At 40.3% G+C, this 24778-nt stretch overlaps 1 long non-coding RNA gene across 1 annotated transcript; it reads right to left on the bottom strand.

Annotated features, from left to right (window-relative positions):
* Positions 1–10297: 10297 nt before the first annotated feature.
* Positions 10298–12582, bottom strand: LOC134439805 (uncharacterized). The gene is made up of 4 exons (XR_010032865.1): positions 12499–12582; positions 11354–11445; positions 10932–11091; positions 10298–10431 (listed from the first exon to the last, which is right to left on the bottom strand). It is a non-coding gene; the product is annotated as an uncharacterized LOC134439805 (long non-coding RNA).
* Positions 12583–24778: the final 12196 nt, after the last annotated feature.

The following is a 24778-nucleotide window of genomic DNA, read 5'->3' as shown; positions in this document are numbered from 1 at the left end:
TCAGAGTATGACTCCCCCCCAATAGCTAAATTTGCGGTACATATTTGACCTCAAATGTGTCATATATCGTAATCCTTTTGTTCAAACGTAGCGAAAATAAATCGTCACGCACACAAAATCATGGTACAGATGTGAGTTTGTTCACCAACGAAATTCACGTCATGTAATTTCTTTGCTAAAACCCTGCAGCCACGGCTTTAGAATCAGCCACTGCTCACAGCTGTAATTGCCTTGCAGGCCGACGGCGCCTCAGACTTGAAATTCACGTCATGTAATTTCTTTGTTAAAACCATATGCCACTGCTTTGACATCTGACACTGTCAACATCAATAATATAGGTTTTTTTTGTATTCTGACATTGTTGAATGAAGTCAAAGTTGTTACTCTAAGGGGAACCACAACCACGAACACAAAACTCATGAACACAACATGTGTACTCTGCCAATTCGACAATAATCCCTCTGATATTGTAGCCAGTTACTATGCTTAGAAGTGAGTTGATTGAATGATTAATTGGTTGCATTGATTTGATTACATTTCCTCCAGTGAGTGACATTAAGATGAAGAGAAGAAACGATATTGAGAGCTTCTTTATCAAGAAAAAAAAAAAAGAGTCAGAGTCAGCTACAGCCAGTACCAGCACCAGTGCAGATGCCCACACAAGCCAGCAGCCTAGGGATAGTGTTGATGAGCAGTCCACTACCCCAATACAAGATGGTAGGTTGTGCATGGAAAGTTTGAATTAGTTACATGTAGCCCTTTCATGCACACCGTTCAACCAGTGGAACACTGTTATTGTCATCAAAAAGGTTCTGTCATAGTGCCACACTACATAACACAGGGTCTTTAGTAATACACTATGGTAACTCTGGTAACGACAAAGGTATAACGCCATGCATTAAAGGGTTTAACAGCTGACAAATGTTGAGACAGAAGATGATGAACTAAAGATTTGTATTATATGTATATGTGCATGGACCTGTCTGTCTGTCTGTCTGTCTGTCATTTTAAACTATCCTTGTACTACCACAGTTGACCAGCCACATTTGGAGGAGGAGGAGACGGACTGTGAATCTGTGTTGTCTGGATCTCCACCTACTGAGCATGGTATGTCAGGTTCAGATGTCATTCATGAAGTTGGTGTCTACTCTCTCATACTTCAGTTATTTAAAAATGGCCAATTATGCATATTTATATGTGAATGCATAGCATTTAAAGAGGCCATGCCAATTTTTTTAAACTTTCTTGAATGATTATATGTTATAACAGTTCATAATATGTTTTCCTGGTCGTGTTAATGTGAAAGATTTTTTTTATTTCGTTTGATTGTTGTAGTTTATGAAAATAACAAAACGGCTAAGCCTGGCCAATTGAAAAAACAGGGCAGGCTTACGTCACCCTGACTACCCGCCGTTTGGCCACGCCCACTTTTGACGAGTCAAAATTCATAAACATTATGAATGGACAATGAATGGAGCATCTTGGCAACTCGTAACCAAACCTTACTCATATCACTGATAACTAAACAGCATAAACACCCATTGTGCTGAGGATTGCACATGTAGATATGGTAACAAACCATCCATGACTTTTCACTGGATGCCTAAAAATAAAAGAAGAAAGCTGAGGTGGATCCATCCGGAAAAAAACGTCCAACTACTCACCGAGTAGCTAGCACCTGGTAAGTGTCTTTCAACATTTGTTTTACACTGTAACCTCTTAATACGTAAAATATAGGCAATTAAAGTGTAAGGTGTCATGTAGATGACATTTCAATTCAAGATGCTTTCCATAAGAAAGCATCAATGATGCAGAGCTATGTTCTACCTAGCTAACCTTATGCCATAGCAGCAACTGGCGCTATGCTAAGATATTGTTATGCTGAGATATTGAGGGCTGTGTAATGCGTGTACATAAACACGGTATTTTTTTAGTGCTCTTAGTAAAAAAAGAAAGGCTATGAAGTTCAGTGTTATGGTTTAAATGTAAAAGTAAACCATGTGTACACATCTCTAGCGCCGAATTTCCTATAGTAGGCTTACTCTTCATAGGATGCTGTCATGAAATGCCAGTCACATTATCCATAACCTGCACAGGCCTACCCAGCCTTCGAGTGCGTTTAAATATGCGTTTTAATAACTATGCGACCTTGCCTCCTCCACTTGCTTCTCGTCATGATGACATCACTGACAACAGCATTATATTTCAATATCTTGCAAAAGCTCAATTGTAAAGTGTTTTCCTCATTTGCAAGTGGGATGGTGAATGAAAAACAGTCCCTCAAAAGTTGTTGTGGCGAGGCTGACAGCTGGGAAACTTTATCGTTTTCTCCACGGAGGAGGGCCCAGGAGGTGGGACGAGGAGACAAGCACAAGTGGAGGAGGCAAGGTCACATATTGGGATGCACACTTCATGTTGTCCTTGTAATTAATGTTAAGTGTAACACTTAATGTTTTCACAAAATTGTCTGCCTTCCAAAATGAGACATCAGTGGCCTAATGGTTAGGGAGGTGGTCTTGATATTGGGGCAGGTGCGAAACCCATCCTTACCTCTCTCCTCATCTCCATCATGGCTGAAGTGCCCTTGAGCAAGGCACTTAGCCCCAAAATGCTGCAGGGACAGTAACCAATTCACTGTGATAAACTTGGTTGTTTGGGATAAAAAAATGGTCATTTAAGTATATCTTTCTATTTCTCCAGGTGAGAAGAGCAATGACCTGATGGCTGAGATTGGATGTATGGAAGAGACCGAGGTCCAGCACACCAAGCCAAGTTTAACCAATTAACTTCCCCATTTCAGCGTCTGCACCACACCATTTCAATGTATTAATCAGATCATTCAGTTGTTCATAGACTTTATTTTTAGACACAAAGTACACATGCATTTTAGGGTTACGAAGGTGATACGAGGGGACGTCTATCCTGGGATGGACATATAACACATGTGCATTTTATATTAATGAATGGTTCTCTGAACTACTGTGGTATCCTGACCTGAGTTCATATTATTACTTACATGCAGTATAATCCAGGCACCAAAATACCCATGTAACTGGATACATACATATACTGGATAATAAAATACCAAAGGAAATGCCTGGACGGACATCATTTCAGTTATGTCATATACATGTATGTTATTATCACAACTACTGTGTGTCATCACTGACTACTACCACAACAGGTACAGGTCAGGAGATGAATGCATCAAGGGAGGAACGTGGGGGTAGGCACGGTGGATAAGGAGACCAGCATCACTGATAGTGAGGCGCTGGCAAAGCCCAAGTGAAGCCCCACAGGCAACTTCTTCATGATGGCGTCCTGTTCTGATAAAAAAAGGAAAACATGTTATTTAAATTAATATGGTAATGCATTGTAATATACAGGTGTTAGACAATGAAAACACCTGACATTTTGGTGTGGGAAGTTTCATGGATAAATTGGACCACCTTGGTGGCCAGTCTACATTAATTGCACATTGCACTAAAGAGCAGTGTGTGAAGGCTGAATTTACAGGGAAAGAGCAAAGCACATAACAGCATGGGTGACATACCACCATTAAAAAAAAAAAAAGACATGCTTCCTCTTGTGTCCACAGTTAATCCTGTTGGATGTGGTTCATCTTGGTGGTATGCAGACATTACCTTGGATAGCCCACCAAAAATGTCTAATTTTTTAACCTGTTATGGTGTGTGAATTGCAATATTTTGAAGAGAGCTGTGCTCTTATTACCCTGCTAATTGAACCTTCACACTCGGCGTCAGCTTCTGACACCAAGATGTTTCGTTGTCTAACCCCTGTACTGTTACAGTACTGATTGAATAAATACCTGATGTAGCACTAGGTTGTCTGAATTTAAAAATGTGATGCCAGCCAGTAGACTAAATAATATTAATCACAACTCACTATTCATTTCTTTACCTGTGCTGTTAGGATGTAATTCTTGGACACCATCCTGACAAATCCTGGGCACATAGAACAGTCTCTCATACTTCTTCACCATGACCCATGGTTTTAGTTTGGGTGCTGACCACCTGACTCTGATGAACCTGCAATGACAAAATTATATACATCCATGTATAAATATATACATCCTATTACATTATAGGCCGACACCGGAGGTATAGCATAAATGGAAAGATAAAAAAAATATGCATGTACCCCTAGATATGCATAAAGTGTAAATGTGTGCAGTTCAGTAATAGATGCTTCAGAATGAGGATACAGCATAATGATGATGAGATACTCTGATAACAGGTATGCGGTGCTCAAGACTTCAAATGAACCTTTTTCATCACCAGCCAAAATGGCTAATAGATGTTTCATCTCACTAGCCTAACCAGGCATACTCACCAATGGGTCAAAGTGGCTACTAAGTTTTATTTTGTACCAGCCAACCTGAGTTTTCACCAGCATTTTGCTGATTGCAATGTTTATTCAGAGTTCTGGCTGTGCTTTTCTTTCTTTTGAGGGGGGATATATTCTCAGGTTTTAAATGTATGCATAAACTAATCAAATATATATAAATAATCCTATAACCGGTGTAACAGACTGAGTCCCCCGTATCAACTGGCGACTCCAGGTGATAAACACAGTGATAGATCAAAACGAAAGTCTCAGTCCTGGTCTAAATGAATACACCCCAGATTAAGAGTGACAATTACGTCCTATCTCATCTGCTTTTCTAACATCTGCAGTCGCCAGTTGTTACGGCCCAAGATAGTCTTTCACAGCGGTAGTCTGTCCTAAATGTGTTTCTACACGTCTAACAATTCAACACCTTTTGAACACAATACAACAACATTGAAATAAGCTTGCTTCTTGACGCATTGTGCAAACGTTGTGTCTGAAACAACAATAAAATCCACTTGGATCAAACGTAACGAGTGAAACCAAGTTAACCTACACAATACGTCCGAGAAGAAAAATAAAAATATGAAGGCCTGCCTGAAGCAAAAAATACAACATTGAGTGGTGTTGTAGGTTAGCATCTTACCTGTCCCATGACGAGGATGCCGCCGCGTTGATGAGCCATCAGTGACGAACTGGTGCATAAAGTTGCTTTGTAGTAGGCAATGAAGAGGCTCGGTGTAAAGTTAATACATTTACTGAAGTAGTTTTAAATTGACACGGAATAAAACAATCCACCGCAGGCAGGCAGAGTGAGTACGTGGCTAGCAGCAACAACATACACTTCTTCTTCTCCTCCTCCCAGGATCTGTATGCCCCAAATATGCCATCTAGTGGCGCAGAATGCAATAAGGTTTTGTACATTATTAAATCTGCGCCAGTGTGGAGTACTCAGCACAATCATTTTAACATTTAGCCTATTCGGCAACGCTTATTTTTCTTTTCTTTTATCTCAAAGGCTGAGAGCAGCCTGCGAGTCCTCAGTAGAACATGTTCTCTACAATGACGTGGTTCTCTAGCAACAGCTGAGCCAATCAGTGCAAAGCTCATAAACATTATGGACAAACCGCTTAGTTCTCCTGAGAGGTGTTTTTGGGTGCAATAAAATGCTTTGAAATACACCATCAAATAACTTTCCAGCTAAAATAATGTTGCATACCAGGTCAGAGAACACCAAGGATTATGAAAAAAAGGTGGACATGGCAATGTAATTAGAGTGGCATGGCCACTTTAACCAGATTACACTGCACTTTCAATTAAAAGCCTGGCACATTAAAATAACTTAATGAGGATATGTGTGTGCATTTATCTTTAATTTCTGTGAATACGTACATAGAAAACAAAGACCTAAACATAGAACATTTCAATACTATATATATATATATTTTTTATACTACTACAAAATATTGTATTTGAAGTTCACTGGTGCTTTTCTTTAAAATGCAGGAAATAGCATAGAATAAATGCAACATTTTCTGTGTGGGAGGACCCCCGTATGTGTATATAATTCCATGATTCCATGGCCACCTCAGACTATATTTGTGTGTCATCTTGGCCACCCAAGTAAAAATGTCCTGGATACGCCCCTGTCTCTTTTGCAGAAAGGATCTATGGTGTGGTTGGAGGTCTGACAAGAAGGACAAAGCAATTAGTTCCATTCCCATTCATTAACCCTCTACACACACACACACACACACACACACACACACACACACACACACACACACACACACACACACACACACACACACACACACACACACACACACACACACACCTTCGTCACTCACAACACATCACATGCTCTCTCTCTCTCTGTCTGCTGAGCAACGGTGGAGCAGCAACCATCGTGTTACTAGGGGGATGGTAAATGGCCAATCATCTGTAAGATGCCAGGAGAGACCAGAGGAATGCACAGTTCATGCACAATGAATACACACACTGAAGGCCATTCTTCTCAACATGAGATCAGTACTGTCTATGTCTATACTGTCTATGTCCTTACCTAGATTAGTCTATGTCTAATGGGAAAGCAAGAAATGTAATTTCAAATTCTTTGTATGACCAGTGCATGTAAAGAAATTGACAATAAAACCTACTTGACTTGACTTGACTTGACTAACATGTTAATGATCTTAACCCTTGTAAGGTGTTGGTGTTACATAGAAGGTGTTCGGGTCATTTTGACCCCAGCATATAGAAAATTAATTAAAAAAGGAAAAAAAAAACATAGCTCATCACCCACATGTTCTCGTCATTATGCATGTGGATTTCTATGTATATATGAAGAGTTCGGATGCAAAACCCCCTAAGTGCCTTTTCAGAAAATAATCTTAATTCATTTTTATTTAATACAAAGCTATCAAAATTGTATATGTTTTTATTTTATTTATGTAATATAACTATTTATATGTATTATCAAGTACATGAATTCAAAACAAACCAACAATGGGGTTCCCTAAAAATACAGAAGTGCAGATCTTCAGAAATGGAGTTAGGGGGGTTTTGCATCTGAACTCTTCATATGTTTTTGAGAGTTCGAGATACAGAGAGAGAAAGACAAGGAGACAGTGAAGAAAGTGAGTAAACTCAATCCAAGCTCTTGGATTGAGCCACCAGTGCTCTTACTGCGCAAGGTTGAAACATTGATGCACAACTGACGGACCGAACAACATCTGCACTCCTTTTCCCACATAATTGACCCTCTGCCTTGTCTACTCAACATGTGATCACTAGGCCTATTATATCAGAGTTTGAGAGTTTTGAAAATATTGATGTATAAGCCCCCCAAAGTGATAAGAGTCAAAATGACCTGGGAACACATCTCCTGTGTAATACAAATGTGCAGCAGGGGCGTATCCAGGACATTTTTACTAGGGTGGCCAAGATGACACACAAATATAGTCTGAGGTGGCCATGGAATCATGGAATTATATACACATACGGGGGTCCTCCCACACAGAAAATGTTGCATTTATTCTATGCTATTTCCTGCATTTTAAAGAAAAGCACCAGTGAACTTCAAATACAATATTTTGTAGTAGTATAAAAAATATATATATATGAAGAGTTCAGATGCAAAACCCCCTAAGTGCCTTTTCAGAAAATAATCTTAATTCATTTTTATTTAATACAAAGTTATCAAAATTGCATATTTTTAAATTTTATTTATGTAATATAACTATTTATATGTATTATCAAGTACATGAATGTAAACCAAACCAACAAAGGGGTTCTCTAAAAATATAGAAGTGCAGGTCTTCAGAAATGGAGTTAGGGGGTTTTGCATCTGAACTCTTCATAAAAAGTATTGAAATGTTCTATGTTTAGGTCTTTGTTTTCTATGTACGTATTCACAGAAATTAAAGATAAATGCACACACATATCCTCATTAAGTTATTTTAATGTGCCAGGCTTTTAATTGAAAGTGCAGTGTAATCTGGTTAAATGCTATGCATTCACATATAAATATGCATAATTGGCCATTTTTAAATAACTGAAGTATGAGAGAGTAGACACCAACTTCATGAATGACATCTGAACCTGACATACCATGCTCAGTAGGTGGAGATCCAGACAACACAGATTCACAGTCCGTCTCCTCCTCCTCCAAATGTGGCTGGTCAACTGTGGTAATACAAGGATAGTTTAAAATGACAGACAGACAGACAGACAGACAGGTCCATGCACATATACATATAATACAAATCTTTAGTTCATCATCTTCTGTCTCAACATTTGTCAGCTGTTAAACCCTTTAATGCATGGCGTTATACCTTTGTCGTTACCAGAGTTACCATAGTGTATTACTAAAGACCCTGTGTTATGTAGTGTGGCACTATGACAGAACCTTTTTGATGACAATAACAGTGTTCCACTGGTTGAACGGTGTGCATGAAAGGGCTACATGTAACTAATTCAAACTTTCCATGCACAACCTACCATCTTGTATTGGGGTAGTGGGCTTGTGGCTGCTGGCTTGTGTGGGCATCTGCACTGGTGCTGGTACTGGCTGTAGCTGACTCTGACTCTTTTTTTTTTCTTGATAAAGAAGCTCTCAATATCGTTTCTTCTCTTCATCTTAATGTCACTCACTGGAGGAAATGTAATCAAATCAATGTAACCAATTAATCATTCAATCAACTCACTTCTAAGCATAGTAACTGGCTACAATATCAGAGGGATTATTGTCGAATTGGCAGAGTACACATGTTGTGTTCATGAGTTTTGTGTTCGTGGTTGTGGTTCCCCTTAGAGTAACAACTTTGACTTCATTCAACAATGTCAGAATACAAAAAAAACCCTATATTATTGATGTTGACAGTGTCAGATGTCAAAGCAGTGGCATATGGTTTTAACAAAGAAATTACATGACGTGAATTTCAAGTCTGAGGCGCCGTCGGCCTGCAAGGCAATTACAGCTGTGAGCAGTGGCTGATTCTAAAGCCGTGGCTGCAGGGTTTTAGCAAAGAAATTACATGACGTGAATTTCGTTGGTGAACAAACTCACATCTGTACCATGATTTTGTGTGCGTGACGATTTATTTTCGCTACGTTTGAACAAAAGGATTACGATATATGACACATTTGAGGTCAAATATGTACCGCAAATTTAGCTATTGGGGGGGAGTCATACTCTGAAGTGGACTAGCGCTGTGGGTTTAGGCAACACATCTGTGACTGATGTGAACTTGCTTACTCTAAAGAGGCAGAGGTGCTCTTTACTATGACTTACTCCGACTTTATTTAAGTTTGATTTAAACTCCAAGAAAAGTCAAGACAATCGAAGAAGCAAAGGAGAAGCTTCTCACTGAGAGAAGGCATCACAACAATCATAGTCCAGCTTAGCATTAGTTCATTTCACATGCTAGGTTTCGAGCTAGGTACTGACGTCTGCCTACCGATCCTGACTGTAGATAACACCCGACTACCCTTTCCAATGTGTGGCCAATGGGCCAATGCTATCCATGCCATGTCCCTATCCAAACGGTTTCATATTAACTATCCTGTTATCAACAAAAAAATAAACTGACGTGCACGTTAGGATTGTGCTGTGCTACTAACTTGGTTTGCGGCTGCCACAACACTAACTTGCTCTCATTTAGTCATGTTGTTGTTTCGTGTAGCTATCTCGTATTTTGGCTCTTCCTGGCTGCTAATACTTGCATAAAGTTTTCAAAATTAGGTTTTCCAACACATTCAGACAACCAACAAATCATTAAATTGCCATACCTTATTGTCCAAATTAGACTGTCCAGGCAGTTAGTGGATGCGGTCTCTCGTGAAGGAACTGCAGGTGACACAGTGCTCCTCAGCATCGCTGGTGCGGGGTTGCCAGATCTTTCACGATAAATAAGCGACTATAGGGGCAGCAGGCGACACGCAGTGGTCATCTCGTGTAAAAGCCTACTGATCAGAAATCAGCCTTGTGCAGCATCAGTCCAACGACTGTCGTGTTAGTTAAAGTGTAAAACTGACCCTAGATCTGTCAGCCAGCGATCACCATCCCTTATCAAAAAATCCTTAAGGAATCCAGTAAGGTAAATCCTGTAGGATCTCTATCAGATTTTGGAACCAAAATCCTACAGGAATCCTATTGGAATCCAGAAGGCAGAATCCTACAGGATTCCTTTAGGATTTCAATGTTCCTATAGGATTATTTGTTCCAAAATCTGATAGAAATCCAATAGGATTCTGATGGGATAATTCCTATAGGATTTAAATTCCTATAGGATTTATTCTTACAGGATTTCTATTCCTATAGGATTTATTTCTACAGGATTTATATTCCTATAGGATTTGTATTCTATGGGATTTATTATAATAGGATTTTAAAACATAGCTCACATAAACATAATGGAAAAAAACAACACAGCAAATGAAATGGTCATATGCAAAATATATTTATTATTTCATTATTAGATCATTGTGTGGGTGTCATTTTTGCCTCATCTGAACAGTCCTGTGCCATTGCTTGCTTGATCATTGAAGTGTCCACATCAAATTTGTTTGTGACGTAGTCTGAAAAAAACAAACAAACAAACATACAGAGCAGACCAACACATGGAAAATTAAGACATGAGAAAATACATAGGCCTACTGAACAGACTTTAAAACCCTATTGAGAATCTGTGGCATGTGCGGGAGAGGGTTTTTTGTGTTGTTGAAAACAATGAGTGTAGCATGGATGGAAATCTTGTGACATTGTCAGACATTTACAGTGCATCCCGTAGGCTAAGTAATTCACATGTTTTGAGTGTCATGGGGAAAGCTACCTGTTTGTACTTTTGCACATAAAAATCGTTGTCATAATGGGGTGTTTTGTGTACAATTTTGAGTAAAAGAAAGGCAAGCTGAGAAAGGAAGGAATTGAATCCATTGTGAATAAGGCTGTAACATAACAATGTGTGGAAAAAGTGAAGTGCTGACAGTACTTGCTGGAGGCACTGTATAAAAACTATTCCTTGTCAGAGAACTTTGCTGTTTATGTAAGCAAGGTATTGTAGTGAAAAGGTACTCACTTATGTCAGAGGTTTTTTGTTGAATTCTACTGGTGGTTTTCCGGTATATGAGTGCGTGGCTAGGACCTGCCTTCCAAAAACTGCCAACATAAGGTCTGTTGCCCTCCTGGGGTCACTTCTTGTGGTTGTCTGTGATCTCTGTTGTCGGGCCTACTTGAACCTAAAACAAAACCAAAGCACAGGAAGAGAATAGTTACACTCATTTTAATGAACACCAAAACAGACTCTTGGCAGAGTTGTGATTACCTCACTTATGGTTTTTCTTTCTTAAAGCCCATAGACTCTTAAGTTTTAACTCCAAGATGTATTCTAGATGATGAGTGACAGTATAGCAATCGTTTCTGAATGTTAAGCAGTCATGCAATAATGCAACCAGGTCACATTTAACTTAATTATGATCTTATGTGTAGTTTTAGACTTACCGTTTTTCTTGCTATTCTCAAGTATTCCCATCTGGCACCAAGAAGGCTGATGTTCCTGTCTGTTTATCTGATTTTGACTTGTAGTGAATTCACTGTGAAAACAAGAGGGACCCATTCAGTGAAGGCAATATGAACTCAGGAGTTGCACAAGTGATATAACTTACATTATAAAATGATAATGGCGTGGCATCTGGGGTCAGCTCTATGTTCCCCCAGCCCATTGGTCCCAGAGCTTATTCTCGCTGCCCCCATTTCCCCACATTGTAAAGAAAGTATTCAAATATGCCCTATGTTCCACAACTTCATGTAGCCACATTTCCGAGTAAACTAAGAGAACATGCCCTTCCTTCCGCCATGGGACATAGAAATGTGGGAACATGGGCCAGCAGGTATAAGCTGTGGGACCAATTGGCTTTGGGACCAATGGGCCTAAAAATGAATGTTAAGTCTTAGTGATTGGGGACCAATGGGCTGTGGGAACATATAGACATGCACCCGTGGCATACCGCCCTTATAAGTTGAGGGCTACTATGGATGCCAGGCCATTATCATTTTATCTTACTTCCAGTGTTGGGCAAGTTATTCAAAACAGTAATGCATTACTGATTACATNTTACTGTCTTTTCAAAGTAACTCCTTACATTACACTATTACCATATTTAACATGTAGGCCTAAGGCAATACACTACTTTTGCATTACTTTAGTTACTTTTGCCAAAAGAACTGTAGGCCTAAATATGGATCTGGCAATGTATCACAGTGTAAATCAAGCTCATGTAGACTAAACTACCAGCTTCAGGAATTGCCTCTTTCTGACCCACCACACTGAATAAATATCACTACAATCCAGGACATTGTAATGTATTGTAACTTCAGTTATTTAGCATGGTAACTAAGTAAAATTACAGATTTTGCCCTGTGATGCCTTACATTGCTGTCTGCATTACAGCAAAAAGTAACCTTAGGCCTAATGCATTACAATAATTAATTAAGCTTACTTTTGTAATGCATTACTGCCCAACACTGCTCACTTCAAATGTCTAGTGGGAAAATGGAGATACCACTGAGGTGGTAAAGGCTGTGATGTGTGCTTGCAGTGGTGCATAGCAAGTTTGACAAAGAATAGATTATCATGATAAACTTACCGTAATGTCCTTTCAGTCAGTCATCATGTGGGCCACTTGAATTGACAGCCCCAACTCCAGCAGGAAACTTGAGGACGTTACTGCAGAAAATAGACCTACATTTTACAATGCAACGTTGTCAGACTATAAACACACGACCAACATACAATGTGATATTGCAAACCAAATAAAAACAAATAAAAACTCACCTGCTTGCTGGGTACGTTTCACACGTTAGCAAACTTGCTAACGGTAACTTAAAGTTACGGCGGCACTTCAGAAGTCGGATATCGATTAGTAAACGCAATGAAGAGGTCCTTCAAGTCACAATATGACAGGCAAACATTTCGGCAAGTTAATTAAACGTTTTTGTTATTTCTATTTTTTTTTATCAAGCCCGAGTTACATTTCTAGTACCTGAAAACGGTTGAATATGCGACTGTGACGTCCGGAAACCCTGTTTGTTTCCCTTGACAACCAAAATAATTTCAAACTTAGCTGCGCTCGCAGCTGCCTCTGGAATCTTGTAAATCCTATAGGATTTTCAAATTTTATAGGAGACAAAGAAAATCCTATTGGAATGTTTATGAATCCTATAGGATTTTCTTAGACCTATAGAATCTTTTGGGTAAAAACAAAAATCCTATTGGATTTTAGATGAATCCTATTGGATTTTCAGAATCCTATTGGAAAAACAGAAAATCCTAAAGGACTTTTTGATAAGGGATGGATTGACAGTTTTCTCTTGTTTGTTGTTGGGTTGACGAACTTGAATGATTACCTGATAATGACCTATTATTGGTCTTATACTGTTGTTATTATTGTATATTTATTTATTTATTTTTAAAAAATATATTTTTTTATTAATTACTTGTCGAATCAAGGGTGGCCAGTAGGGTGGACAATAGCATCCCAGGGGTGGCCCTGGCCACCCCCTGCCCCCCCCTAGAATCGCCAGTGGGGGGGGGGTTATTATTTTCATATTCATTTTCTTCACTGAAAATGAGCCAAAGCCAGTGTGAAATAATAATAACTGATACTATTTTTCTCAAGCTAAAAACTGAAAACGGGTCAAAATTATATTAATTTCATATTCATTTTCTTCACTGAAAATGAGCCAAAGCCAGTGAATTTCAGTGTGAAATAATAATAACTGATACTATTTTTCTCAAGCTAAAAACTGAAAACGGGTCAAAATTACCCAAACACCTTACAAGGGTTAACACATACAGTACATGTGTTAAATAGCAGGCTTGTACTGTTGCAACAGGTACATTATTGCATTATTGTTAACAGAAATATCCTTTCCGAATGTTGCATGTCAATGAGGTCATCACTATGTCCCTCTCTCCGCATAAAAAATCATAATGCAGAGAGAGATTGAAAATATATGTATTGAGTGCAGTTTACATTCTAGAGTTTGATGTCAATGCAAATACAGTACAGTGTCGTACATCATATGGTTTACTTCCCTACTGGAAAACATCAGATCTCTGTTTCTGAAAATTATCTCACTTTACAGCATACAGCATTCAGTATAAACTGTATGTTTAAAGAATCAAGATATGAAATAATATTCTCAGCTTGCTACTGTACACAGTAAATACCCCAGTGCTAATTCAAAACTCTGAGGGTAGAACTAATTAAGAGAGTGTGGAATTCAGGCCCTACCCTACGCTGGCGACCTGGGTTCGATTCCGGCCTGGGTTCCCAGGTGAAAAACCCATATACTTAAAGTGTACTTTTTTTGACCGTACTTAGTACAAAGTGTACTATTTTCGGCGATTTAAAGTGCGCTTCATTGCACTATTAGTGCGCTAAAGCACTACTAAAGCAGTACTTCAGCACACTTGCAGCACACTGAGGATGCTAAATTGGCACCGCTTTTGGACAACTTTAAGTGCACTACAAGCATACTTTTGAAAGTATGCTCCAAACACGCTTTTCATGTATTCGTATGGCATTAATAGTGTGCTTGAGTACACTTCTATAACATTTTATTTTTACTAGAAGTACAATAAAAGTATATTAACTTCATGCTTCTTTGGACTACATTGGAACATTTTAAGTCTGTAAAAAGTATATCATATTAAGTATTGTAAATATATAACAGGTATGCTTGAAGTATATTTACAGTACACTCCCAAGTACAACGAATAATATAAATGTAATGCTACTATCCATGCTGGTCCTCAGAGCTTGTACATTACACACAGCCACATGTCGCAGTAGTGATACAGTATGCATGCCTAGCACAACTGACATTTACAATCATTGCATTGTTACAGAGATTTCAGATACACATTTCACTTTATTTAATTCTTGTTCCACCTTCCAGCAGTTGATTATTTGAATTGATCACTAATGGAGACCATTGATTCTTTGTTTGAACAACTAGTTCCAACTTAGCTCTCACCATGATATCAAGGGAAGACTGAGCCTATATATACCAGAACATATACGTGACCATCATAATGACGGTGGGAACATGGCCATTTTTTGTGTACCACTTTAACATTTTAAAACTCCTACAATAAACGCAGAATATAACAATGAGTAATATTTTCATGCAAACCAAAGATATTCCTTAGAGGTAAATGGCTTTCTGTTTGAGAAATTTAGCTCCAAGAAGTGCATTGCATGATGGTACATGCATGATGGTGCATGATGGGTAAATGAACTTTGTGTAAGCACACTTTGAATATATTTGGGTGAAGTACAATCATGGTGCACTTAGAAAAAGTGTACTTGCAATATGTTAAAGCGATTTACTTTAAAGCGCACAATAGAAAATCACACTTCGAAGACATTTGGGTGAAGTGTAATCATATTGCACTTTAAAAAAGTACAATTGCAATATGTTATTAAAAAATACACTTTTAGTAAGTTCACTATTAGAACACTATTAGTATATTCCTCTAAATACACTTTAGCCAAACATCTTCGAATTACACTTGAAGTATGGTTCGCTAAGTGTACTTTCTTTGAGAGCAACTTAATTACATCTAATTTTAAGTAAACTTTAAATAAGCATATTGTAAACATACTTTTTCTTAGCACAACAAGCACGAGTGCACTTTTAACATGCTAAGTACACTTCAGTCATGCTTTTATTGTACTAAATTGAACCACTTTTTCACCTGGGTTATTAGCCAGTCCCTCTCCAACTATCTCTCCCCACTTGCCTCCTGTCCCTCTGTCACTGTCCTATATCATAAATAAAAAGCACAAAAGTAAAAAAAAAGAGTGAGTGGAATTCAACTCTATTACAGTAAGTGTTGCAAGCTGCAACATTTCCTACGAGAACATCTGAAAGACAAGATTGAGGCCAGATGGGCTGGACTGGAACCAAAAATAAAAAGGTCCAGGCGTATAACCACAGCCTCTTCTAAATTGCAAAAAGAAAATACAAAAAAAGAACACAACAGCATCAGACCCTGAGGACTGTTGGCCCACCAGGAAATCAGATTACCAGATTACCAGATTACTGCCAGATTACCAGTCCAGCCCTGAAGGCCAGGGGTGCATCTCTGGAAAGCGTAGTTGTTGTTAGCAGTTAGCATCTTCGGTAGTTGGCAATGGGAAATGGCAATGCAACCAACAAAGTAGCTAGCATAGTACGCTTTCCAGAGATGCACCCCAGACTCGTAGCTGTAGCGCCCTGAAGATGCGGTGCGAGATGAGCGGTGTGAAGTGAAATCGATAGCATGACAGCTGAGCTCCTCCTGGAGGTCCTGAAGTCTGTATCCTAATTAGAGGTCAGCGCACATTGAGAATTTCTCTCCCTAATTGTTGCTGGAGCATTTCGCCCTCCCCTTGCTTTTCCTGCTCACTTGCTTGCAGACTGAGGGTGGCAGTAGTGGTGGTGGTGGTGTTGGTGGTGGTGAGGGTGGGCATGGGTTGGGTAGGGGAGTGTGTGTGTGTGTGTGTGTGTGTGTGTGTGTGTGTGTGTGTGTGTGTGTGTGTGTGTGTGTGTGTGTGTGTGTGTGTGTGTGCGTGTGCGTGTGCATGTCTGTGTGTGTGCGCGTGTGTGTGTGTCTGTGTTGGGGTGTAGCTGGTGGCTGGTGGCTGCCGAGGGATAGGATAGCCTCTCAACCTGTTGTTAATGGCCCCTGATTTAAAAAGTTAATGAGAGCGGAGTTTTTAAGGCAGCATTAGCCAGGCCACCGCCGGCAAAGAAGAAGAAGAAGAAGAAGAAGAAGAAGAAGAAGAAGAAGAAGAAGGAGAAGAGGAAGAAGAAGGAGAAAAGGAAGAAGAAGAAGAAGAAGAAGAAGAAGAAGAAGAAGAAGAAGAAGAAGAAGTGCAGCCGTGTGGATTATGTCTTCACCTTCTTTCACTGGCTCCTCATTAGGTGAGCCTGGGGGATTAGAAACCTCCGCTACCCACCACAACCCCACCCCCACGACACCCCCCGTCTCCCTCCTTCCCGTCTCCCACCCCCACTGCTATCCTCCGAGCACCTCCGCCTGCAAAATGAAGCATAAAAGCATCAGTATGGTGCTTCTTAAACTAGTTTGCAGGGGTTGCACAGCCGATAGGCCCTGAAGCCTTTGCCATTGCCGCCCCTCTCTATGTACCCTCTTAAATGCCACCATTTAGCCATCATTAAACTACAAGAAGGTCACTCGGAGGGAGAAATCTACTTTTCCCCCCTTACGGTTTTAACCTCGAGAAAGTGCATAAAGTCATTATAAAGTTGAGCTGCTTGCTGCCCATTATAATTTCCAGTTTTGTCTTCATTTTCTTGATGGCGGTGGTTGTTGTGCAATAGTAAAATGTCAGTCTCTCCTCTTTAATGAGCAAAAGGAAAAGCTGCGCACAGGACCGGCAGAGTGAGGGACTGATTAAATTGGTTACTACGGCAACTTCTTCACATCCAATCTGTGCCACCGAGTCCAACCGTTGCTTCAGGAATACCTCGGCAACCGCTCCGTGGCTGACATATTTGTGAGTAACGTTAAGCAACTAGCACCATGCATTGTCAGGTTGTTGATAATAAAGCCATGTTAGCTAAGATTGTTGACCTATTTTTCGGTCTGTGGAAACCAAGTGTTATTTTTAGACGGCAAACAGTTATTTGCTCGCTTAGGTCCTCATTAGGTATCAAATGGAATTAAACATATTTTCTTTCGATGTTGTACAGTACAGACTATACCGGCTTCCCTCTGTGATAGTTTTAATAGCCGACTTTAAGTTTCTGTCAAACTCTGTGTTTTGTTAGAGGTGTATTTTGGGATTTGTGCTACACTCGAGATGCCTCTTGGTACTTTTGGTTAATTGTTGCCTACCATGTTTCTCTCTTGATTGAAGTGACTAAAATGCTGTTTTTCAGGAAAAGAAATAAGCAACACACATCTCCGTCAAGTCTGATGACCTTTAATTCGAAAACAACAAAACTAATGAAGGTATATTTGTCAAGACCTGCAGGACTAATATAGAAATCATTCGTGTCCGGATTGCCATGTTTTTTAATACTTTTTTAATTACTTTTTATTCATGGAATGATTCATTCCTTAAAGCCATAATGTCATTAACTCTCGCCTGCTGACGGACTTGTTGGTCCCTTTTTATATCCATTAATTGAGTTGGCTTAGAAAATCATGAAAGTGGTGACAGGCTGTTGTCAGGAGGCAATGAAGTACAGCTCATTAAAAATGAGTTCTTCAATTTGTGTCGTCCTACAGCTATGCATTGTTGTAAACACTCAAGTGGCAAGCTCCCTCCAGTGAATTCTCACCTGCTTTGATGGCTGACATGACAGTCGAGTAGGGAACTGTTGTTCCCAGGGAACCCTCCTCTTGTGTAAACAGTCACCAGGGCTGAACTAGTAGCCTTGGCATACAGGGCATGTTCCAGAGGGTTACTACATGGCGCTATTCCGATATGCCGCTGTTCCTACATTGATGTAGCCTGATAAACCAGACTAAATGTGGATGTCTAATTTAGTCTGGCCTTGATGCATAATACATCCGAAGATTGTTGATGAGAACAACTTTCCCTCAAAACCCTGCCCACTTTGATTCAAAACACATCTTTGCGTTGTAATTGGTTTGCCAGATACATGGCATTCTGGCTTCATTGAATCATTATGCGAGGCCAGACCCACCCGTAGACAAAACATTTTGCCGTGCAGCGGGTGTCGCTGGTTCACCAGGCTAACATTGATGTCTATTGTCAGAATACCGTCGGGAGATATGCCATTTCTGTGGTTTGTGCTACATTGCTCAGCTTTCATCAGTTTAGGAAGAGTGCATACAGTTACCCTAACCTCAATCCTGAACATAACCCTAACTCTGACCCTAACCCTAATCCTAGCCCTAACCCTACGGTATGTCCGATGTCGGAATAGCGTTATGTCTGAATAGCGGCTGCCCCCCGTTCCAGAGGGGTATACTAAGAAGCTGGTTCAGTAGTAAGCCAGGTTAAGTTAACCCCTTAAGACACAGCGTTATACATTAGCTGTTACCAGAATGGCAATGACCAAGTCGTAGTGCATTACTAAAGGCCCCGTGCACTGGCAAAGTAGTGTAGTACTATAGTAGTTAACTTTCAATGTCTATTACAGCGTGCCACAGGAGGTACGGCGCGCATTAAGGGGCTACCCTTGTGGTAGAGGTAAAGCATCTAATAGAAAAGTCCTCTTTTTTTATTCAACTATATTACGTATATCTACATGTATATCTATTAGCGGGTTTACCACTTCCTGTAGGTTAACTAAGCCTGTTTATCACTTAACCATGGGACTATTTCATCAACGGCGTTAACCCCAAATCCGAGTTCAAGTCACTAAACTGCGCTATTTTTAGACAGGGATCCGCTCCATCGGTTTTGCTAACCTGAAACTGAGCTGAGTTAACAAGGTAATTTATGCTCCAACTTAAAACTGGTAGCTCCCAAGTTTAACACCAGGCTGACTAAATCAGTGTTTCAAAGAATTTCAACCTGTCGGAAACAGTGTCACAACCGGACGATTCCGCATATTTCCGGCAGAATTATGCGAGATCAAAGCGGAGCAGCCTCCCAATTAAAACGGTTGGGTGGTTATGCCATTTAAAACTTAAAAATAATTAACATTGCCTTACCAATGAGATTTCTGATAATTTGCACATTTTTAGAAAACTTTTATTGTCTTGATAATAACATCAGTTTTCACAATTCCTTTCACAAGGAAGAAGGCGTCGAATTAGTGAGTCCCGAGTGTATCAGCAGTGTTCTGTCAGCACTCCCTCCCCGCCCCTGCAGACGTTTGGATAACCATAGCAGCAGTGGGGCAATTCAAGTGAATAGGCAGCGTGAAAATTAATCTATTATTTTCGTGAAGACTTTACGAAAGGCGGGCAATAACGTGAATGCACCACGAAAATTACTCTATTTTTTTCGTGAAGACTTTACGAAAGGCGTGAGATGGGACTCATAGTATTTATGGTGGGACGGTGAGGTGCTGATCTATACCAGAAATGCCCAGGCAGTTTTTTGTCCCTGTTCAGCCCTGACAGCTGTTGTGTAAAATGAGTGGGCGCAAACAAGAGAGAGTGAACGAATGCCAGTCTACCAGACCCAATAAGTTGTTATGTTTAATATTGATTGCTCTCAATACCATCCCCCTCCCTTGAGAATACCTGAGAGTGGAGAAACCAATATACTTGGAGCACACAAGTTATAGGGGGAAAGCGTGGGGGATATGTTTGAAGAGTGCACGCGGTGTGTCGACTTGGGAAAGAATTACCTGCCGTTAATATGCAACATTATTTGCATAAAAAGTGGAATTCATACACTCGGGTATGAAAAAATGAACCCTGCAAATGAAATTTCCATGTATGTGAACATATATCATGGTGACAGTTATGCTCCTCTCCAAGACCTAAAGATAATAAAGAGAGTACACACTCTTTTTCACCGTCATACGCTGACACGTTATTAGAGTGGATTAAGATTTTTAGGGATGGTATGTGCAGCAGGGAAACAATCATATTTCATTCTTTCCCTCGTTGAGAAATTATCCTTTGAGAAATACAGCCTACCTTTCCTGAGTACAACGTAAATCACAACTCTCAAATAACAGACCTATCTACAAGTACAAATTCTATCTGTTCAAAGGATAAAAAATGAGGAGTAAAAAAAGGAGATGTGCGTTTATGTGAAGCTGTCACTACTTATACCCGTAGTAATATAGTACAATTCCAGTGTTGCCAGATTGGGCTGTTTCCTGCCCAATTGGGCTGCTTAGGATGGCCGTGTGCAGGTAAAAATGGCATTTGGCAGGAAAACCCACCCAATTTTTGCCATAGAATTGGGCGATTTTGTGCTTCTACAGTAGGCAGGTTTTGAGCATTTTTTGGGCTGGAAATCGTCAGCCTCATCTGGCAACCCTGTACAATTCAGTCATTACAGGAGACACCATATGTGCTGCAGCTGTAACAAGCACAACTAGAAGCACTCAGAGAGGAAGACCTCCGCCAAGGAAGCTGCTTGATAGAAAATGTGGCTATGTTACACCCCAAGTCTTTCTCCCTTCTTTTTGTGGAGTTTCCACAATTCAATTTGTGGTCACTAGGGGTGTCTAGATTTATAGGCCTGCAATGGTGAAGAATCTTTAAAAAGGTTCTGGTTCCGGTTCGTGCTCCGGATTACCACCAGAATTTAATAACTTGTTCCTTGGGTCATTACTAACAACTCCACAAAATCCACAACCAAATCCGTTCGCATGTTTTTGCGTTATCCTGCTGACAGACAGACAGACAGAAAGAAAAACCAACACGAGCGAAAAACATTACCTCCTTGGCTGAGGAAACAACAACAACAACAACAACAACAATAACCAGGGAAGCAAACAGAGTATGTAAAGGGGGGTGGAGGGAACAGTTGTCCTGGGCCCAGATAGAGAGGGGCCCCAAAATTGGGGATTTCATGACCAGTGGTATAGTCTACGTAGAACGCGGGTATATGGAGTATACCCACTTCTAAATTTCAGGGATTTCAGTATACTCACTTAAAATTGATTGATGCATTGTTTTGAATAGCACAAATATATACAGTATACCCACTTCAAAAAAATCTCAAATATACCGTATACCCACCATAAAGAAGTAAACTACACCACTGGTCATGACCTTGTTTGCACTGGATGGAGGGCCTCTTCGGGTGACTATATCCTGAAGAAGCTGGCAGCAGCCCTGGCAACAGTGAGAGGTTTGCACACTTAAAGGTACACTGTGCAAGATTTTTAGTTGTTTATTTCCAGAATTCATGCTGCCCATTCACTAATGTTACCTTTTTCATGAATACTTACCACCACCATCAAATTCTAAGTATTCATTATGACTGGGAAAATTGCACTTTTCATACATTAAAAGGGGGGAACTTCTCCATGGTCCGCCATTTTGAATGTCCAGAAATAGACATTTTTAGCTGCAAAAATGACTGTACTTGGGCCAAACTAGAAAATATTAGTTAATTACTTTGTAAACTTTCATCAAAAGATCAAGTTTGGCAATAGGCAACCCAGTTTCAATGAGCAGCATAGTTGCAGTACCTTTTTTGACCATTTCCTGCACAGTGTACCTTTAAAATCCTTTTTGTTTTCTTTTATTATTTCATGGCTGGATAACGTTTCGACTTCACAGTCTTCATCAGATTGATCTTCATCAGATTCATAGGAGAATAGCAGCCCTGACGACAACCATAGCGAGACAAAGCACCAACACAGAGACACAACCTGCTATGCTAGAGAGAAATACCGTGCAGTGAGTCACTTTTGTGACCAGAAAATAAAAAAAAATGCTTTTATTTGGAGTTTCAGTGAATCTGAACGCAAAATTAATGATGCACATATTTCCCAAAAAAAATACTGCATGCACTTCACAGACCCTCAAACCCATCCTTTTTATTTGAGTCCTCATTTAATATTTTTGTTTACCTGTCTGCAAGTCTCTAAAGTCTCAATAAATGTGTGACACTCCTTTAATATATCAAACATGAAAATAAAACAGGAAGAGGACGTTGTAAAACAACAGCGGCCTGTCACTGCAACAAAAGCGCAGGAAAAATATGAACAGAAATATGCCTCTACTACACTACGCTACATGTCACCAAAATTCAGTAAACCGTAATATGTAATATTAATATCCCAATGCCATATTCAGTCAGCTATGGGCTTGATGCGCCTCCACATCCACACGTCTCAGCCATATCTACAAGGTGTCATCATCATCATCGTAGGAGGGTATATATTTCCTGACACATACATGTCAAAGTGAAACGTGTAATTGCTCACATTTCTGATCACAAGGGAATAACCCTATACATCAATTCTATTATTGCATCATTTAGAGATCAAAGTGCTCATATGCAGAAATCGTAACACGATTCCAGACTTGATGTGTGAAGGCTGGTTCGAAGTGACGTGTGCATTTCGGCTACATTAAGGCCTGACGATGCCAGTGATTAATTAACACTTTCTGAGTTGACACTGACGGCCTGGCCTTGAAGAATTATGGATGCCCCATAATCGATACCCGGCATAATCACATCAGTGTTGCTTACTAAACACACAGAGAAAATATATCAAACAAATATAAAGATCCCCCGATGCCTTGCTTGCTTGATGAAATTTAATTTCAAACCCTTCACTCGTACGTACAGTAGGCCTACATCTGAAATCAAATGCTATAGGATGTCTGATGACTAGTGATCATTTTCTGCCTATCAATTAATTGTGCTTGTAGGCATTATACTCATCACCTGAACCTTTTCAAAACAATTTCACAGTATTGCATGTATATATGTCATAGGCCTATACATTAGATGTTTTTCCAATGGATACATCTGGTGACTTTAAGTAATGCATTTGTACAACTGAGATGCAGTACAGATAGGAGGACTTGTATGGAGAGTACAGCAGTATAGCCTGATTATCATCGACGTTCAAATCTCTTCGAGACTTGGTCTGACCAAGAGCAAAACAACTAACATTTCCCAAACGGCATGGTTGCCTCCCTTGGTTTGCTTATGATTGTTTGCTTCCCAACAAAGTGGGAGGAGTTCCCGTACTTGCGGGAACTCAGAAAGTACTTGCAATGCTCTTGACCTGACTGGAAGCAACGCTGAAGCTGCTGAGGCCTACTAAGTGTCCTTTAGCGCGTTCAGGGCGACTGAGAACCGTGCTGGAGCCCGTTCCCGCACCTAATCGCAAACCGGCCGTCGTGTTCACGCCACAGATACTTGCTTGTTATTACTGGAAAGTTGGTTCGCAATGCAATGCGAACCGCAAAATAGTAGGTTTTTTTCTGCGAACCGTGACGACAGCGTGGCCGTCGGCAGGTTCATCCGGGTACCACAGTCACGTGCAGAAAAAGTTCAGAGCCTGGTATGAACACGGGCGGTTCGCAGACTAGCACTTTAGTGCCGAACGTAACTGGTGCTGGCACCGACACCGGCTCCGTTCTGGTCGGGCTGAAAGCCCTACTTGAGTGTAGTTTATGAGGCGGTTGGCGGGAACATGTCCACACCATTTCTGCTGTTATCTTAAAATCCCCCCACCACTTTATAACAAATATAATGTAAAAATATTAAGCCTGGACAATTTGTCCCCACCACTTTCCAAACGAAACCTACGCCGTTTTAATGATCATAGAGGTAGCAGCCATTTTAGTTGTCCTTTCTCCACTATAGAAAGCAGTATAGAAATCAACTCGTGCACTGTTTCAACATGTGACATTATGTTCTCGCACTGTACATGCCTAACCGAAATTAAACCTAATCCTAACCCTTATTGCCAAGGCAGACGACGATGGGGGGACAAAGGAGTCAGATAACCCGGGCCCAGGAACAGAAGGGGGCCTATAATTGGGTTCTCATTCCATTGTATGTAGGCTACTAAAAGGGGTTGCCCTTTCAGATTACTTTGTCCCGGGCCAAGCCAAAGCTGTCAGCGTCCCTGCTTCCCACAACCCTGAAGCAATATGTAGGCACCATGTCTTCGCATGTGTTGACACACATTTTGTTGTAATACACTCCATGATACAGGTTCACTGTAACGAGTATACCATTAAAATAAAGTGTAACCGTGGGTGGGTTGGTAACTCGACTTACAGTACATAGGTAGCTGACCTTTTTTGTCTCTTCACACCTGGTAATAGCTTGCCATTCAATGAAGTCCCATTACGCACAGGACTCCAGCAGTAGACTACACTACATTCACACATTGCCATCTCAAAGACGATAAGACACAGTTAGATAGAGGATGGCTTCGCGTCTGGGCCAGGCGGCGGCACGGGCTTTACAATATAGCACATGTCAGCGC

This window comes from Engraulis encrasicolus, chromosome 23, assembly GCF_034702125.1.
Source record: "Engraulis encrasicolus isolate BLACKSEA-1 chromosome 23, IST_EnEncr_1.0, whole genome shotgun sequence".
Taxonomy (NCBI): domain Eukaryota; kingdom Metazoa; phylum Chordata; class Actinopteri; order Clupeiformes; family Engraulidae; genus Engraulis; species Engraulis encrasicolus.
Note: the sequence above shows the minus strand (reverse complement) of the source record. Positions and strands in the feature narration are given on the sequence as shown.